We start from the raw sequence: 19,612 nt of genomic DNA on the forward strand, positions 1-19,612 counted from the left end.
AGCGTCAGTTTTCAACCGCTAAAGCGGCAATAATTTTATCGCCTGTCTTGATAATATGCCCCAAAACACGTTTGATGGAGATTACTCTGGAACCTGTAGATACTGCATCTGTGCAAGGATTATTACAAAATTTTAGGTATCAGTTAACAATAAAGTGTATTGATTGCCATACATGGGGATATATTATCAAGGACGGCGTTAAAAATATTGCCGGTTTAGCGGCAGAAAACTGCTGCTAAAGCGGCGATAATGGGCTTGATAATATGCCCTGGAGAATTCCAATAAAAGCCCATGTTCACACCAGAACATGGGCTTCTATTGGAATTCTCCAGATCATATTATCAAGCCCATTATCGCCGCTTTAGCGGCAGTTTTCTGCCGCTAAACCGGCGATAATTTTTAACGCTGTTCTTGATAATATGCCCCTAAGATAATAGTTGAACTGGTAACGATGGACGACCACTCTATAGTCTCACAAGAGAAAAAGAAAGAAACTGCTAAATCTTGATCAATGTCCTTGACATTGCAAAACATGCAGAGGATTGTCAAGAGGAAGGGACGAGGGACCTCTCAAAAGAGGGGACAGAAGGGGAGACCAGGAAGGTGGGAGAATTGGGAGAAGGAATGGAAGGGACCAGGGAGAGGACACAGGAGTTGGAGGTTCTTTTTTTCGTTTATGTTCAGCTGGGGCATTATTAACATATGTCGCAATTTAGCATCTAATATGTCAGGTGTTCCCGATGAGTCTGGTTATCATGAAGTTGTCCAAAATCTTTACCCTGAATGACAAGCCAAGAAGTTCTGGCTGTGTCACCTATACTGTATCAACAGAGTAGAACTGAAGGGGCACTTATGGGATTTGCATAGTTGGTGATGAACCTACTACTTCCCCTATTAACACAAGAGCTAGTTTCTCAGCTCGAAAAATATACAAGTTCCCCTCTTCACCTCTCTTGGACATGTCCATAGATGAAATTTGTATTTCTAACCAACGAGTTCCACCCCCGACATATTAGTGATAAGCATTCCTTTTTGATTAGCCCAACCTCCCCAACAGAATTGTTAGGCAGGATATTTTGTGAAAGCTGAATTTTACTGTGTTTTGTATCCCAGTAGGGGTGTTATTAAATGCACCTCAACTACAAGAAAATAAAGTACCCGTGCTACTAAGTGAGAGCTTATGTAATCCAGGTGAAGTTGGAAGGGTTATCATGTCCCCTGATTTAACCAAGTTGCTTCAGAGGTACTGTCTCCATGGTGGTCCAAAGGGAGCAACAATGTGGGGTTCATCTCTTCGATGGAACCTGTGAAGATCAACCCTCAGAAAAAGCTACCCAGGATACCCCTTTACTCATTAAAACCTGAAGCAGAGGAAGGTATCCACCCTGTAATACCTGATTTGATTCCGCAAGGGGTTTTAGTACCTATTGTTAGTCGATGTAATATCCCGACACGCAATTCAGGGAATGCCAACATGTACAGGTTTGTCCAAGATATTTGGTTATCCCTAGATTCCCTGTGGTCCCCAACCCCGCCACCATCGTTTCTTGTATCCTGCAAACACTAAATGGTTCACTTTTGTCCTGCTTTTGTTTCCATCCTCATACATGAGAAGAGTTAGTATTTCCTCTCATCAACGTTCAGAAGGTCTTTGCATTCAGGGACCCAACTCCCTCAATGATTTACAGAGTGACCCAAATCTTTTCTCAGGCCCTGAAGAAAGATTTCAGCCATGTTTTTGCGCTTTTTGGTTAGGAGGGGGAGGAACCCTGGGACTAAGTGCAATCTAGGTTGGATGTTTGGTTAACATTTTAAACAATGGTCTTTGGAATCTGTAAGAGACACTATGCCAAGGAATCATCAGAAGAGCAAAGATAACTTTGGCAAAAAAAAACATTCCCAAATTGTGAAGGTCAAAGTTGGAGATTGGGTTTGTATTAAAAAAAACACGTATTGTGCCTAAGGACAAAAGTCAGTTCTATGATCCGGTGGAAGTTGTGGAGGTTTTATGGAAGACAAATGACTCAGGATTGGTAACATGTGGAATTTCCAGAGTGGCTGTGGGAGACAAGGAAGTGTGGAAAGATTTTCATCAAGGTTCCAAAAGGAATGATTCAGGTTGGTTGGATGATGAGGTTGTAATATCTCAAATGCATGCAGAAGAGGGGAATGTAGCTGAGGTGCATAGTTCAAGAAGAACAAGGTGGTGATGATTTAGGAAACTTTATTGCCAAAAGAGCACCGGCAACTCCTAGGACTGCTAGGCTCTCCAACTGATGTTACTCTCACTCTCCCTCACCCGCCTGCCTCCCTTGTGCTCCGCCCGGTTCCCTCACGTTCACCCATGCCCTCGCCTCCCCTCACGCTCCATACCCGAGTAGAGGCAAAAGCGCAGACACTACATATCTTCCCCCTTTTAATTAAACCACAACAGAAAACATATTGGCAGAAGATTATCAATACCATAATGACACATCCCCAAAACACATATACATAAAGGGATGAGAGTACAAATCTTTATGACAAATTACATAAGATAATACAACTTTGATGAGACACAAAAATGATAAAATATGATTATCATTTTTCCCTAACAGGGGAGACAGCTTGTAAGGCTAGATCCAATTAACTTTAAAATCTTTCATCCAAGTAGGATTTTTCTCATTCTACTGAACGGCCTGACCAACCATTTCAGTTCTTTCTCTTGCCCGGTGCTTCTGCTTCCGCACTGCCTATCCAGATGCCTCTGCACCTGCTCTTGGCTTAAACAAACACTGTGGCAATTTTACAACTTTCTTCACCTTCCACACAATGCCATCGGACAATTCTACAGCAAGTCTTCCAATTCTCTTGATACACATGGACTGGAAAACTTTGACATCCCTTTCCTCACAAAACGTCCTAATTTGGCTCTGACCCGTACTTGCAGATAATGCAGCATATCTACCCTCTCACATGGTTTCAACCTATCTCCAAGCCCACCTTCTCTCACATTTTGTATCCATCCCAGTCTTAACTATGTTCTCCTTATTATCTTATAAGAAGATCCACCTGCTGTGCTGTTGGGCATAATTCTGCATGCCCACACCAATTCTTTTACTGCTCTTCTCCAGTCATCCCCCTCGCCCAATGGCAACTGTAAACCGTTGTTCAACACCTTGCTCCATCTTTCCACAGTAGCATTACTCTGAGGATAATAGACTGACGTTCTTATATGGTGTATACTCAGTCCCTCCAGAAATTATGTCCTTTGACACCAACTGTACTTCGTTGTCTGTAATAATGTCCTGAGGAACACTTACCCTGATCTCGTCTAAAAATGCAATAATATTCTTTGTATCCACATATTTCACATGCAAAAACAACAGTTGATGGACAGAATGCAGAACAATGTCATACATTCACCCCAGTACAGAGATCTGGGCCTAAATCCATTGTTTTTTTGCTCCCCATGCCATTCCAGTTTGAACCCAGCCATATGCAAATCAGTCTTGACCATGTGCCTCATGGGAACAGTCCAGCCCGAACTGCCAAGCCAGGTTCTCCCTGGACTGGAAACAAGCATCCTAGGACCGGTTTCAGGGGTTTCACCCCCTTCAACCAGGATAGCTTGATTCTAGTGGCATGGAGAGCACGGGACCCACGTCTGGGCATACCCGTCCCACTCGGGGTGACAAATGTAAAAACAACAGTTGAGGGACAGAATGCAGAACAATGTCATACATTCATCCCAGTACAGAGATCTGGGCCTAAATTTATCGTTTTTTTGCTCACCTTGCCATTCCAGTTTGAACCCAGCCATATGCAAGTCAGTCTTGACCTGTGCCTCATGGGAACAGTCCAGCCCGAACTGCCAAGCCAGGTTCTCCCTGGACTGGAAACAAGCATCCTAGAACCGGTTTCGGGGTTTCACCACATATTTCACAAACATCACCACAGACCAATGTGGGAACAAATCAATAGCCACCAAAGCAACCATGGCCCTCAACCTAATATGGGAAAAGGGCTCATAATATTAGCAATATTCTTCCAGGGTCCATCACCCTTGTCAATAACTTGAGATGGATAAGACATGACTTTTTCGGACTTGGTCCTCCAGGAGCAACTCACACACTGCCTCATCATGCCTTCTGCATCACGGTCAAAAGGCGGCCACCATACAACTTCTCTAATCCTCCTCTTAACAGCACTCATCCCTATATACCCTTTGTGGGCTAACTTCGAAACTTCTTCTCTGAGTTTTGAGGGCACAACCATTATCTCACCTCTCAGGAGTATGCCTTACAAGAATATATAATTCATTCTGAATTGATTCATAAGGATTTAACTCTTCCTCCAAATGTTTATTTTGCAGCCAACCATGTTTGACAAGCTCCATCACCTTCTTTAGCACATCATTGAACTTGGTCTCATTCACCCAAGTTTCTTGAGACAACTTCATCGTCAAAGCGCCGGCCACCCTAGCAACCACACACTCATTATCTACTTCACCCTTACTTGGTGTGTAGAGAATTTATTCGTAGGAAAGGATTATTTTTCGTTGGAGGGTGGAGCAATCCCCTCTAGGAGAGGACATGCAAGGGGCGGAGTGGCTTGTTTACTGTATACCCAGATAAAATGGAATTTTTCCCACTATATAGATTCTAGTAAACTTTTCCAGGCAGTAACGTTGTTTAATTTCGCCAATACTGAAATCTGTAAACCAATCGTTTTGATAAACGCCTATATCCCCCCAGATGCTTGTTACAATGTAGTTTTAAAGAAGGTTTTCTCCTTTATAAAGAAATTATCTGATAAAAAACCTCTTCCCCATATAATTTTGCTAGGGGATTTTAATTGTAAAATCTCTAACTTCAGTCTAGAGCTATTTAGAAATAAGCACAAAGAGGAAGCCTTGCAGATTCCTCAAGCCCTTTTTCCAGGAAACATCAAAACAAACAAGAGAGGGAAATTGCTCCTTGAAGAACTGACAGTAGTTGATGGAATCATAGTAAATGGTAGGCTTCCTTCAGATACTCCGGCGAATTTCACCCACAAATCAAATCATAGTGAATCCATTTTAGATTTTGTGATGGTGGAAAGCACCTCTTTCTACCTTCTGAAGGATCTTACGGCCTCCTATACATTATATAGTGATCATAAAGTAATAACTGTTACTGTAAATTTAAATCCTCCCTTGACGGATCGTTGGTCTTTAAACAGCGAACTTGTCAGTTTTGGAGATAAATCAGGGAGATGTTATTGGAATATTAGGGCAATTAGGGGCTTGGAAAGCATTCTAGAGGTTGCAGTAAAAAATTTGGTGAACTGGAAAGGACTTGAAACAATATGTTTAGCTGATTTCATGAATGCGATGATCTCCATTGCAAAAAAATCGAATCTAAAAGGAAAAACCAAAGTAGTCCCTAGTTCTGTTCATTTACTTAAATAAACAAATGAGTAAGGGAACAGTATTTGAGTTATTCTCCCGAAAGATATCATAGAATAGTTTTACTAAGGAGAAGGAGGTCCAGGGTGAAGGTCAAATTGAAAAAAGAGAGGGAAGACAACTTATGGATTAAATTGCGGGAGGCTGCATCCAAAGGTCGAGTAAGATTATTCTGGTCGCTCATCAGGGAGGGATGTGGAGTAAGATCTAGACCACTTCCAGTTCCCATCGAAGAGCAAATTTGGGTTAACTATATTGAGAACCTATATTCAAGTAATGGAACAGTGGTTGGGGCTAGTAGAACAATTGAGGACAGTTCTTTAAATAGCCCCCCTTCTGAAAAGGACATTGAAGTTGCTATTAAGGGCTTGCGTTCCTCTGGGGCTATGGGTCCGGATGAGCTTCCCATTTCGGTCCTAAAACAGGATAGTGAACGGTGGAGCAAAATTCTTTTTCCGGTGTTTAACTTTTGTTTTTCAAGTAAAACCGTTCTCCCTTCTTGGAAGGGGAGTATATTAGTACCCCTTTTCAAGAAGGGTGACCGGGATGCTCCACAAAATTATCGACAAATTGCCCTCTTGGACGCTATAGGTAAGGTCTTCGCAAAATGCCTTTTGAAGTTAATTAATGATTGGGTGGTCAAGGGCGAATTATTACCCCTCGAGCAGACTGGGTTCAGGATAAGGCATGGTACCCTAGATAACTTAACGGCATTACAAGTTATATCAGAAAAATACAACAAAGTCCGAGGAGGGAAAGTCTATGCAGCCTTCATAGACTTCTCCACAGCATTTGACAAAGTAGATCGTCCTTTGCTGTGGAGGAAATTATCGGACCTGGGCATGCCAACCACGATCCTGGAGCTGGTTCGGGCTCTTCACTCTGATACCTGGTGTAGAGTTTTATTGGGAGGGAAAGAGGTCTCTCTCAAGTTATTTCTTCAGTTAATGGACTAAAACAAGGTTGTTTATTGGCCCCTTTATTATTTTCCCTATATATATCTGACCTCCCCCATGCCCTGTCCTTAAGTGATGGTATTGCCCCTGTATTAGGGGACAAGCCGATTGTCTGTCTGTTATACGCAGACGATATATTAATATTGGACCTAACTCCAAGAGGATTAAACAATCGTCTACAGGCACTACATGATTACGCAGAGACACACTATCTGAGGATAAATGTGTCTAAAAGTAAAGTAATGTGTATGACGGGAACGAAAAAGCTGAAATATGGGAGCTTTACTTGGTCTGTAGGTGGACAGAAGTTGGAAGTTGTAAAATCTTATGTCTTCCTAGGAAAAACAATATCTGGTAATTTAAGTGATAAGGCCCATATAGCAAATAATACCCGGAAGGCATTGGCACAATGTAAAAGTTTAAGTTCTCTTTATAGATCTACTGGCAGAAGACATTTTGCCCTTCTGCTAGAGGTCTTCCGTGCCAAAATCCCAGCTTCCCTACTGTAGGGCATTGAATTACTTGAATTGGGCAAATGGTTTTTTTTTAACGTTACGGAGGGCAAGATCTTGCGGTATTTAACTACGGTTAATACCGCTTGTACCGTGGCCGCTCTTAGGTTGGAATTTGGCCTGCGTATCAGTTGGGTCCAGGGCCTCGCTGGGCTAGTGCGATGGGTCTTTAATATTGTAAAGGGAGAACCCGGTACTCTAAGATATCTTATTCAAAAAGAACTACTGGGATCCCTAAAAGAGCACTCCCTAATTGTAAAGAATTTCAGAATTGCAGTTGATCTTTTACAATTGGATGAATCAGCACTTTTTACACTATCTGCATATCACCTGAAGTCCACCTTGAAACTAGCTACATGGAAATTAAGATTTGGGATGGATAGGGAAGCCCTCATCTTAAAGAAAGGTGTTTCCCCGGCCATTGATTCCTGCCTAATAAGGAAAATACAACCCTATGTTACCTGGAACCTTCCTCATGTGGGGCCCGATTCACAGAACTAACTTAAGACAAAATCCTAAACTTACTACCATTTTGGTATTCACAGAAGGCACTTACTCATTTTGGTATTCACAGAAGGCACTTACTCATTTCGGTATTCACAGAAGTTAGGAGTCCTAAGTTTAGGACTCCTAAATGCCTTCTGTGAATACCGAAAGTCTTAAAATTAGGATTTTTCTCAGTTTAGTAGTAGTATAGTTAGGACTCCTGACTTTAGGACTCCTAAATGCCTTCTGTGAATACCGAAATTAGGATTTTTCTCAATTTAGTAGTCCTAAATCTAAATTTAGGACTACTAAATTGAGAAAAATCCTAATTTTAAGACTTTCGGTATTCACAGAAGGCATTTAGGAGTCCTAAAGTTAGGAGTCCTAACTATACTACTACTAAACTGAGAAAAATCCTAATTGTAAGGCTTTCGGTATTCACAGAAGGCATTTAGGAGTCCTAAAGTTAGGAGTCCTAAATTTAGGACTACTAAATTGAGAAAAATCCTAATTTTAAGACTTTCGGTATTCACAGAAGGCATTTAGGAGTCCTAAAGTTAGGAGTCCGAACTATACTACTACTAAACTGAGAAAAATCCTAATTTTAAGACTTTCGGTATTCACAGAAGGCATTTAGGAGTCCTAAACTTAGGACTCCTAACTTCTGTGAATACCGAAATGAGTAAGTGCCTTCTGTGAATACCAAAATGAGTAAGTGCCTTCTGTGAATACCAAAATGGTAGTAAGTTTAGGACTTTGTCTTAAGTTAGTTCTGTGAATCGGGCCCGGTGTACGCCGCTTTTTGTTTCTATTGAGGCAGGATCGTCTTCCTTTGAATAATTTATTGTCTAGATGGTATGGTTCTTCAGCAATGTGTAATCTTTGTAATAATGCTTTTCAGGATATCACTCATGTACTCTTTGTCTGCCCAGCTCTGCTTTTACATCGGCGTAAGTGGTTGAGACCAATTTGTTTTAAATTAAATATTTTGTCTGCCACCACATTCTTAGACGACATTTATAATCCCCCCAATGAAATGTTTTGTTATAAAATCTTCAGCTTTTTTAAAAGCTTTCTAGCTATATACTAGAGGTTCTCAAAATGTTCTTTTTCTGTTGTTTTTATTTTGATTTTAAATGCATGAAAATGTATTTTCCATGTGTTATCCTTTTATGTGGATCTCATTTGAGTTCCAAAATCATAAATAAAATTAAGACTTATTCAATACTTCACCCTTACCTTGTACCATTAATAGAAATCGGGACAAACAATCTTCCATTACATTCTTAATGCCTGGCACATACTCGACCCCAAAATTGTATTCCTGCAGTCTATATAACCAACGGACAACGCAAGGAGTAGCCCTACTTGCCCCTTTGGTTGTAAACACCTCTGCCAACAGTTTGTGATCAGCCCTCATAGCAAATCTACCAAGCCACATATATTTTCTAAAATATGAAATTCCCCAATAACACACCAGTGCTTCTTTCTCTATGACTTAATAATTACATTCTGTCTGTTTGAAAGTGTGTTATGCATAGGCAACGATCACATTATTGCCATTGTTAACCTGCATCAACACTGCACCTAAACCATAATTACTTGCATCTGTTATTATAATTGTAGGCAACTGGTTATCGAAAGGTTTAAGAGATGAGGCAGCATCAATTTCAAACCTTAACTAGTTGAACTCATCTTCACACACCTCAAAACACTCATGCTTAACATTTTTTTCCAAAAGCTTCCTCATGTTGCTAATTTTATCAGACCAGGTAGCAATCACCCTGGCATAATACTCAGTCATTCCTAGGAAAAATCAAAGTTTTTCCGTGTCCTTGGGGCTCTCTGCATCCTGTTCACCTTCACCAAACTGGCTTTCAATCTTATGCCATTACAATCAATGTGGTGACCCAAATAATAAACTCCAGCCATACCTGTTCAACATTTTCTGGATTTGAAAGTAAGACCATTCTCTTTAAGAATATCTTATACCTCTCTGAAAGTGTCATCATATTCAATCCAATTATTCCCATGGATTAGGATGTCATCCTGGAAATAAGTAACATTTCTTACTTTTCCCAACAATATGTTTCATTTGAAACACTGCTGATGCAGAGGCCAGAATAAACGACATTCAACAAAATCTGTATGCTCCCTCTGGTGTTATAAACAAAGTCAAAGACTTCGAATCTTCCTCTAATGCATCCTGGAGATACGCAGAGGATATGTCTGGGGATGAAAATATTTGTGCTCACTTCAATGTACACAACATTTCATTTATATAGACAGGGTGGAGAACATGGCGGCTGCTAGTTAAGCGGCCGCTTGCTACCGGAGGTACTCACGTCCCGCATCTTGATGTAGGCAAATCCGAGACTTGCGATGCCTTCGCCTCTGCTGAGCCTCTCGAGCCTTCAACTTTTTAGTATTTTTGGCATTTTTCTTTGGGCTTGTGTTTCTCTCCCGTTTGCGCCGTGGGATGTGTATTGGCGTGTCCCAGGACTTGCCGCGCTGGTCTGCCGCCGCCCTGGAGCTGAGGAGGGACCACAGAGCAGCGGCTCGCGGGCTCCTCCGGGTCGACACTGGAAGAGGCAGCACAGGACGGTTTTCATCGGCACCATGAAGAGTTTCTCCAAAGTGATTTTGTGCGCTTCTGCTCCCAGAGGAGGAAGGACTTCAGTTATCGCAGTTATTACCACGGCAGCGACAATCTCAACCGCCTGGACAGCGACTATTACCGCCACAGGACCAACAAAATCAGGTGCTGGAAGGGCAAGCAGGGGGGGCTGCAGGCTCGGTAAGTGCTACGTTTTCGGTGGAGGGTGGGCAAGCTTGTACTCACGCCCACACGATTACAGCCACAGAGGGTCTTCAAACAATTGGAACAGGAGACACAGAGGGGGGGTAATTGTACCAGCATTACCAGTAAAAAAACTGCCCCCACAGTGCCTCCAATAACAGACGGTAAAAGAGAGCAGAGGCGAGATGGTGGGGTGACAAGGGCAAAACAGGCTAGTAAAGCAAATATAACGATAACCAACAAGAGAGAGAGGGTATATCTACACTCTTAGTCCCCCAGATTCAATGTAATAACAACAAAAGCGTGTGATAAGAAAGGGAGATTCACACAAACGGTGATTCTCTATGTGATTAGACGTGGTGCCAAACAGAATTAATCTGATAAAGAATAGAATCAATCTGATGAAAAAATAAAACCCTCACTCACCAACATAGTTGGTGACATGCTTCATCATGGGGTTTTGGCCAGGGGTGCCTTGTGCACCTCTGGTGTGCTTCAACGCTTGGTTTAGAGCGGAGCAGCAACTTCAAACTAGAAAAAGTGAGGTGATATGTGAGTGAAATAATCAAAAAGGATTAAAAATCATGTATCGTGCACCAGAACATTTTAATAGTGCCGAGACAGGAATAGATTAAAAATTATGAAGGATAGTTAGTTCTGACTTTAATTTGGTCAGACTTATCCTATGAGTGGTCAAGTGGTCGACATGTTTCAGCTTGTCAATGTTATTCACTAAGCTTTCAACAGGACCTTTTTTAGATGAAGCCTGCGCTGGATAACATTGCTCATTAAAGCGGGGATGAAAAGAGTCTGTAGCATCTTATGCGGCTTAACCTTTGCCTTCGCATCCCTCTTTTACCAGCTATGATGTTTGCTTTGCGCATAGACTGACAGACGAGTGAATTATTGATCTTTTGCTTGTTGTTTTTGTTTGGCTAATACCATTCAATAAAGTTTTGTGAGAATTAGAGCCTTTGACGCTCTAGTTTTTTTTGTAAGAGATCATGACGCACACGCTGAAAGGCCTACACGTTCACTTCCGGTTCTTCAGCGTTTGGTTGTTTACATTTAAACACAAGCCCTTCATTCCGTAACTGACTCCGGGCTCGGCGGACCTTTTAGGTGCAGACTGCTGGCTGAGGACTTGGACGATGTTAGTACCTCCGTTTAAGAGAATGCAATGTTTGTCCTGTGTTGTACGGTATAATGTGGTACATAACTTTTGAGATTAACGGGCTGTGTTAGCATAAACATCTTTCCCGTTTTTCTTTTCTTCCTTGTTACCACAGTTGTTCTGTAGTCCCGCAATCCGCCTTCTTGCCCAAGGAGCACGCACTTATCCACTTATACGTAAGCTCCTCGTTTTTCATATTTTGCATTTCTTCTACTTTGGCTACCATATCGCCATATTGAAGATGTATATTATTTTAATGTGCCTTTTGTTAACGTGATCTATATTTACACTACTAAACCATTTTTTGCCAGACTATTGACCAAATTGCTCAAATACACTGTCTATATAGGTCTTGTCCATATAGATTTTGGCATGTTCACAATTTTGTAACTCCATACATTTCAATGTACGTGGAAGTTGTCGAATATTTACATAGGTCATGTAAGTTTGCATGGACCCAACAGTTGAGTTTTTGTGCCTTCCTTAAGACTCGATCTGTTTTCTGATGAATATAAATTTAGCAATTATTATGTATGTTGACTAAACAATAAATTATTTTCCAGATATACGAGGTCTTTTGCGGAACAGTGGAAGACCTCTACTGTAACCGTGAGTTTATCGGTTCTTTGCACCTGAGGTTAGGGTAAGCCTTAGCGAGCTTACACCGCCAAGGTGCTTCTTTTTCTTTTTTGCAATTAGGTCCTGATGAAAGCTTAGTGAATAACATTGACAAGCTGAAACATGTCGACCACTTGACCACTCATAGGATAAGTCTGACCAAATTAAAGTCAGAACTAACTATCCTTCATAATTTTTAATCTATTCCTGTCTCGGCACTATTAAAATGTTCTGGTGCACGATACATGATTTTTAATCCTTTTTGATTATTTCACTCACATATCACCTCACTTTTTCTAGTTTGAAGTTGCTGCTCCGCTCTAAACCAAGCGTTGAAGCACACCAGAGGTGCACAAGGCACCCCTGGCCAAAACCCCATGATGAAGCATGTCACCAACTATGTTGGTGAGTGAGGGTTTTATTTTTTCATCAGATTGATTCTATTCTTTATCAGATTAATTCTGTTTGGCACCACGTCTAATCACATAGAGAATCACCGTTTGTGTGAATCTCTCTTTCTTATCACACTCTTTTGTTGTTATTATAGTAAAGCAAATAAGCATTGCCCAGAGAGAAATTCAGGTACAAGCAACAGCCAAACTCAGGGGAAGGGGGAACTAGACGGCGTGACCCCTGAGATAGGGACTGCTTATAGCCACTCTACTTTTCAGCACTGTGAGGTAAAAGGTAGAAGTATCAAGTCAGTTAGAGCTAAAAAGCACTCCCTGGATTCGAGGATTAAAATCACGCCGTCTTTATGGTCTTATTTCAAAGTGCAGCTACTGGTGTTGAACAGGGGGCAGCTCTTAGAAAGTGCACAAAGGAGTTATTACCCTCTCAAGAAAGAATGGAAGCACTGAATAGTCCCCCCTCTGTGTCACAGCTTTCTCCTGAAATGGCTTTGACAGTTGTGGAATCTGTAGGGCTCCTGATATAAACAAGGTAGACCGGCAAGAGGTAAACCAAGCTAGAGTGGACAATGATAGTATAGATCAAGTTAAAGTCTCCGAGGAGCAGGCAAATGCAGGACCTTCAGCAGCCTCTATGGAAGCTATCTTTTCTTCTCTATCTGTGGATATCAGGAAGAGGTTCTCTGGTTCTGAAGCAAATCAAGGGGAGATTCAGCTGTTTTGTGAATCATTGGAGAAGAAAATCGACCTCCTAAATTCCAGGACAGTGGTCCTAGAAATTTCAGTGCAAGAAATAAGAGATGATCTGGGAGTTGCCAGATCAGAAATTGTACAACTTAAGAACGATGAGGCATCACTCCGGGATAGGCTTGAGATGCTAGAAAACAACTTATGGAGGAACAATCTCCGTCTCTTGAATGTCCCAGAAGGCAGAGAAGAAGATGACATCAATTCCTTCATTGTGACCTTTATAAAAGAGTTGCTACAGATAGAAGAAACAGAGGAGGACTTGAAAAAGGATATACAGAGAATCCACAGAGACCCTTTTAGGAAACATCCTAATCGGTCCAAACCAAGGAAGATCCTCATAAACTTTCTCACGTTTTCCTTGAAGGAAAAGATCTTAAACTGTGCCCTAAAGCAAAAATCATTGAAAACCAGGGATTTCTCCTATGAAATTTGTTCTGACTCGGCTCGTGCTACGTTGGACAGACAATGGGAACTGGGGAGAAAAATGGACGAGTTTTAAGAAATTCGGTGCGATTGCCCAGCTGAAGTTCCCTGCACTCTTGAAAATGATGTACAACAATAAGATGTATAATTTAAAATCAGTTCAAGAGGCAGATGAACTCCTGGAAAGTCTAGGCAAGACCACAAAATAGTTTAGTAATGGAGCTTCACATTATAATTGCATAAGTTTTTTGGTTTTCTCTTTTCTTTTTTCTTGCTCTTTTCTGGTGTAGAGGCTTTGTAGGGATTGGACCTTAGAGAAATGGGTAGGATATACTGAATTATTAGCCATAGTCAAGTCTAAGTATGTGCGGATGCATTTAGAACCCTAATATGAGTCTAAGCCTTATAACCAAAATAAAACTGGAGACAGGGTCTTTCCATGGGGGTCTCGGTGCATCTCCCTTTTTTGTGTATAATATTTTTAGCATAGAGGGACTCTATGGGTACTCCGGTAGCAGAATCTGGAATATCAGTCCAGGTAAATGGGAGCTGGGTTCTCCAAGGAGGGAGTAGGGGTGTGGACTCCTGCAGGGCAAGAAAAGGAGCACAGGGTAGGGAGCATAAGGTTAAAAAAAGAAAAAAAATCCTCATCTACCTTCTAGCCTGATTAATTTATACCTATTATCGTGGCCACCCTTGTTGTGTTTATCCTGTGATCAGTATGGGGGGAGATGCAGCATCCTAAAGGTTTTAGCTTTCAAATTGCCATGAATAGCATACAGTTGTTATCCTGGAATGTAAATGGCCTGCGAGTAAAATCCAGAAGGCTAAAGATCTTATAATATCTTAAAGATTCTCCTGCTCAGGTCATTTTTCTGCACGAGACTCATCCCTTGAAGGAGGAACTGTCTGAAATTTTCAGGAGAGCAAAATGGGCTGAACATCTTATCAGCTCAAATCAGAGTGCCTACATCAGAGGTGTAGCCATCCTGGTTAAAAAGCAAGCTAAGGCTAGAGTATTAAAATCTATGGTAGACCGAAGTGGCAGGCGGATCATCGTTAGACTCTATATTCGAGGCTCTCTGATGACAGTGGTGAGCTATTATGGCCCGAACCAGGATGACTCTTCCGTGCTAAAAACATTCTTTCAAACCTTTTGGAATTCCCAAAGCCAATTATCATGGCAGGTGATTTTAACATCGTTTTAAATCCCTTACTAGATAAATCTCCAAGCAGTAGGGCGAATACATCACCTAAATCCCAGACACATTTCCAAACGATGATGGCACAGATGGGACTGTGCGACGTGTGGAGAGAGAGATCAGTTTCTCAACTAGGTGTTTCCTTTTATAATAATAAGTATCGCCACAAGTCCAGAATAGACTACATATTGGTCAATCATGACCTGAGGGGAAAATCAAGGATTTGGGATACTTGACTCCACACTTGTCTGACCATGTGGCCGTATGTTTGGATTTAGTTTTGGAAGGGAAAGAACATCCTAGTATATGGACATTTGATTGCTCATTACTTCTAGATGAACCTGAAGTTAAGTATTTATCCCGGGAATCAGAATTCTTTTTTAATACGAGATTTCTGTAGTTTGGAATGCTTGGAAGGCGTTTTTAAGCGGCATAGTCATGAGCACAGTTAGCCATAAAAATAAGAAGTATAGGGAAGAGGTGACTCAAACAGAGTCTGCGATGAAGGCAGTGGAGATGAGCTTGAATAAGGAAAATGCCCCCACAAAACGCCAAGAACATCTGGCGAAACTATTGAGTTTGAAGGATCAGCTGGATAGTATCATCCAGTCAAGGATTACTAAAAAATGGGAGGCCAGCAAGCGGGCCCATTTTGAATATGGGGAGGGGGCCAGTAAACTCTTGGCATGGAAGGTTAAGGCCAATAGAATGCGAAACATAATAAAGCAAATAGATAGTGAGGATCACAGCACTTCGGTATCTACGGATGAAGAGATTGGGGATGCCTTTTTCGCCTTCTTCCAAGATCTTTATGAAGAAGATAATGCAGTTGATACTACCAGCGCCAGTGAGTGGTTAATGGGAAGCAGGCTTGCCTCCTTAAACTCTTCTCAGCAAGAAAACCTGGAGCGAGATATAGCACAGCAAGAGGTTATAAAGGCAATCTCAGCATGTAATAGAGGAAAGGCTGCAGGGCCTGATTGGCTGCCAGCCAAGATGCATAGATCTTTGGGAGAGGCAGTTATTACGACCATGACTACACTTTTTAATAAGATTCTATGTGAAGGCGTAAAGCTTCCAATTTCATGGAGAGAAGCCACCATCTCATTGATCCTGAAGCCGGGAAAAATCCAGCGGACTGTGGGTCTTATAGACTTATTTCACTTTTAAATACAGATTACAAAATCTTTACGAGGATTTTAGCAGACAGGTTGGGAACAGTAGCTGGAGGACTACTCCACAACGATCAGAAGGGCTTTGTGAGGGGTAGGAATCTATCTAATCTTACCTATAATTTTATAGGCGCTATCGATCTGGCCTCAACCTTCTCACTACCTTTTGCATCCATAACACTTGACGCTACCAAAGCCTTTGATAGGGTCAACTGGGTCTATCTTGCGGCAGTAATGGATAGGTTTGGTTTTAGAACAAAATTTAGTCGAGCCATTCAGCTCATCTATCAAGATCCTTTGGCTAGATTCTTAGGGGCAGATTTACAAGCCCCGTACGCCACATTCGCGCTGCCGTTGCGTCAATTTTGTGACTCAGCGGCGGCGCATAGCCAGCGCCATGCTGCGGGGTATTTACAATGTGACGCATCTAGGGAGATGCGTCACGTTGTAAAGCCCTGTGCCACATGTGGGCGTTCCGGCGAGGGGGGTGGCGTTTCGGCGCAGGAACACCTCCTAAAAGTGGCTGAGTGAAATCTACAAGATTTCACTCAGTCACTTTTACGGCCATGCTGCATCAAAACCCTGCGCCTGCTTGAAGCAGGCGTAAGGATTGACACAGCATGTTAGGCATAGGGGCACCCCGAGCCTTGCTGGAGCTGCATCACGCTTGCAACGCGACTCCAGCAATGTGTCACCTTTACGGCAGCAGATGCGTCACGCATCTGTCTATTCTTGCCCCATGGTGCGCCGCATTGTAAATGTGGCGCATCCATGGTGGCGCAAGAGGTGTCTGCCATGACGCAAAATAACTGGCACATCCCTGCTGATATGCAGGGATGCGCCAGTTATTGTAAATCTGCCCCTCAGTTAATGGTAAACTGACTAACCCTTTTAAAATCTCCAGGGGAACCAGACAGGAATGCCCCCTCTCCCCGCTTCTTTTTGGCATGTACATAGAGCCCTTTGCCCAACGTTTGAGAGACGAGCCAGGTATTCCATATTTCAGATTTGAGGCATGGGAGAGAAAGGTAGCTCTCTATGCGGATAATGTTTTGATCCTTTCTTCCGACTTGGAGATATCTTTCCCCCATGTTATTAAGCTGGCACAAGACTTCGGGCAGGTTTCCGGCTATCAGGTTAATGCGGGAAAGACAGATATTATGGCGTGGAACCTGCCAGATTGTCAGCTTCACGCCAAACGTGAAATAAGATATTTGGGGGTCACGATTGTCCAGAATATTGATAAGATTGCAGGGACCAACCTATCCAATGTATCTAAAGAATGCCAGAGGCTCATGAAATCCTGAGCTCATCTCCCACTGACCATTCTGGGTAGGATAAATCTTATTAAAACGGCCATACTTCCGAAAATCACTTTTCTTTTTGACACTATTCCTTTACATTTTGTTAAGCAGGAGATAAATAAACTACAGCAAGCAATTAACTCATTTGCATGGGCTTACAAGGCCACAAGGATAGCTTGGAGGAAGCTCAGGCGCAAGAGGGAGAAGGGGGGCTTAATACTACCAGACTTGCAATATTATGCCTGGGCATTTCAAGTATCACATGCAAGAATGCTGCTAAAAACACCAGATCATACAGGGGGGGGGGGCATGTTCTCTGCTATGTTAAAAGAAGGAGATCTTCCCCAGGAGGGATTTCTGTTCAAATTTGGTGACCAGACATTTTTCAAGAAGATCAGGCTGAAAGTCTTGCTGGGTATGGCTCGTATGTGGGCTATAATTAAACAATGCACAGGCCTTAATTACTTCTCGAGTATAGCAGCTCTGTGGGATTCTCCAGGGACTCCAGATTGTCTAAAAGACAAGCTGTCCACACCACTCAGGACTGCGGGATTGAAGGTGTGGAGGGACTTGGCTTCTGATGGCTCCCTGAAACCATGGTTATCATTCCATAATAGACTAGAGGGAGGTATGTCCAGGTTTAAATATCTACAGTTGCACAGTTGGTCCCAGAGTCTCAAAAAAACAATAGGCATAGGAAATACTTTAGAGGAGCAACTAGTATCTAGGCCGATGGGGAGGAAGGAGGTTTCGTTCTTGTACTGGGCTATAGAAGATGCCATTGATGGAGACTTCAAACTTCCTGAAGAACAGTGGGGAACCTCCATGCCAAATGAACAACTGGAAGATCTGTGGCAAACTTCCTTCAATACCTTGTACGTGACTGTAAAACCAGCCTGGCTTAGAAGGAATCACTATTTTACCACCCACAGGACCTATTTATCTCCAGCACTACTATCCAAAATAGCTAAGGGTCCCCCGGTTAGCTACAAGAAGTGTGGTCTGGTAAATGCCGCAGACATTCATATGTTCAAGGATTGTCCAGCGTTAACTGAATATTGGGGGAAACTGAGTGCAACTAATTTGGACATCCTGGGATTCCCCATTCATATTTATCTCCCCTTGGTCATATTTGGTGTACATAGCAAAGTTAAAAGGCCTGCTAGGGGATTTCTTTTCCATGCTATATTGTTGGGTAGGAGAGAAGTTTGTAAGAAATGGATAGAGGCTACACCCCCTACACATACAGAATGGTTGTCCTCCCTATATAAGATTTCTAAGATTGATCTGGACAGATTGCAAAGTAGCAGGAAAAAAGTAATATGGGATTGTTTGGTAAAGTGGTCTCAGTCGCATTAATTAATTGTTTATTCTTTATCCTTTTTATGGCAACTGTTTGGATTCTATTATTAAGCCTCTTGGATGCTCTTTGACTGTGTTGGGCCCTCCCCGAAAAAGCATCATCCAGCTGGCCAACATAAACGGTCTTCGGTCACAGGTTATCAGAAGAGAGTGAGACCAGCCCCTATACTTGGGGATAGTGACTCTAAGTGGGATTTTTGTTTACCGGTAGGCGGGTGTCATTCTCTGGTTTAATCTTGATGCCTACGTCTCCTTAAAACCGAGTAACGGTAATAGACATCCTACTCTTTTGTCAACAAAGGTCTGAGGCAGACGAGGAAAAAAACTAACAAAAAAAATAAACATTTCATTTATATTTGGAAGTGGGTGGCGATCAATCCAGATGTTCTTATTCAGGTCCGGCAAATCAACACACATTCTCAAACCCCCACCAGCCTTGTGGGCCAGAACTATAGGTGCCAACCATTCGGACGCCTCAATAGGTTCTATTATGCCTTGCTTATGTAACTTAACAAGCTCAATTCTAAATTATTCTCTTAGAGCCAAAGGCACAGGGCACACTTTATGCACTATTGCACTGGCTTTCTCACACAACCATATTTTGAGCTCAAAGTTTTTCAACACACCAAGTTTGTCAGAAAAAAACTCTGGGTACTTGTTCTTCCACCAATCAAGCTTGCGGTCACCATTATCCACCTCCACAGAGAGTACCTGATCCGGATGGTTGGAATCTAGAATAATATCCAAATCTCACTAATGTGGCCATCCAGCCAGAAACCTCCATCCATAGTCACATAAATTTTAGAATGCGTATTGAGCCCTTTAAAATCTATATTGGCTTTAAAACAACCAATGATTTAAATTCTTTTGCCCTCATATGCAACCAACTTTACATCGGATGGCATCAACACCTCATCTTTGTACACTTGCACTTGATCTTCCCCCAACAACGTATATCTTGCTCCTGAGTCTCGCCATCATCGTTACACTCTTTCTGTTAAGTCCCAGTACACAA

At 42.1% G+C, this 19,612-nt stretch overlaps 1 protein-coding gene across 1 annotated transcript in view; it reads right to left on the reverse strand.

Annotated features, from left to right (window-relative positions):
• ME1 (malic enzyme 1) overlaps window positions 1-19,612 on the reverse strand; it is a 1,430,669-nt gene that overhangs the window by 342,702 nt on the left and 1,068,355 nt on the right. The window lies entirely within an intron of this gene.

This window comes from Triturus cristatus, chromosome 6, assembly GCF_964204655.1.
Source record: "Triturus cristatus chromosome 6, aTriCri1.1, whole genome shotgun sequence".
Lineage (NCBI taxonomy): Eukaryota > Metazoa > Chordata > Amphibia > Caudata > Salamandridae > Triturus > Triturus cristatus.